Source organism: Mizuhopecten yessoensis, unplaced genomic scaffold, assembly GCF_002113885.1.
Source record: "Mizuhopecten yessoensis strain PY_sf001 unplaced genomic scaffold, ASM211388v2 scaffold686139, whole genome shotgun sequence".
In the NCBI taxonomy this organism is placed as follows: domain Eukaryota; kingdom Metazoa; phylum Mollusca; class Bivalvia; order Pectinida; family Pectinidae; genus Mizuhopecten; species Mizuhopecten yessoensis.
Window position 1 is genome coordinate 1 of NW_018464993.1, and position 533 is coordinate 533.

The 533-nt window shown below is 34.5% G+C and overlaps 1 long non-coding RNA gene across 1 annotated transcript; it reads left to right on the plus strand.

The window, feature by feature from the left end:
- On the plus strand, positions 1-363 carry LOC110440681. The gene is made up of 2 exons (XR_002461762.1): positions 1-38; positions 316-363. It is a non-coding gene; the product is annotated as an uncharacterized LOC110440681 (long non-coding RNA).
- Positions 364-533: the final 170 nt, after the last annotated feature.

The window sequence follows — 533 nt, forward strand, 5'->3', positions numbered from 1 at the left end:
GGTGGATGCGCCTGTATTGTCAGCTAGGAAGAAGACTGGTAAGTGAAAAGACACATGAAAAACAGAGACTTAATAAATAGCATAACTTTTAAAGGAATAAGTTAAGTAAATTATTAATCACGTGTCACTTTAAAGCCTACTTATAAGTTGAAACCAACCCTTTTTAATAAACATCGCATTTGCAGGTGGGGAATGGATTACTTAACTGGCATACTGATAACCATAATTCTATATGTACGAGACATTACCTACTTCTGTGATTTGTAATACTTGCTGTACCGTCACTGAGATAATCATTGTATATTTACTCTACAGGTATCAAACAGAAACTGAAACAGTTCTTCTCGAAGCTACCATTCAGAATAAAAGAAAGAGGTAATCTGTCCTTGACCACCAACATACTTAATTGTAAAATGCTTACAATTTTCAACGATGAATAACTGGATCAAAGCACATGTTATAAAGTACTGATTGTCCCGGTACTTGCATCAGACGGTTAACATGTTAACGTTATATATAGAGCTTATCAGATC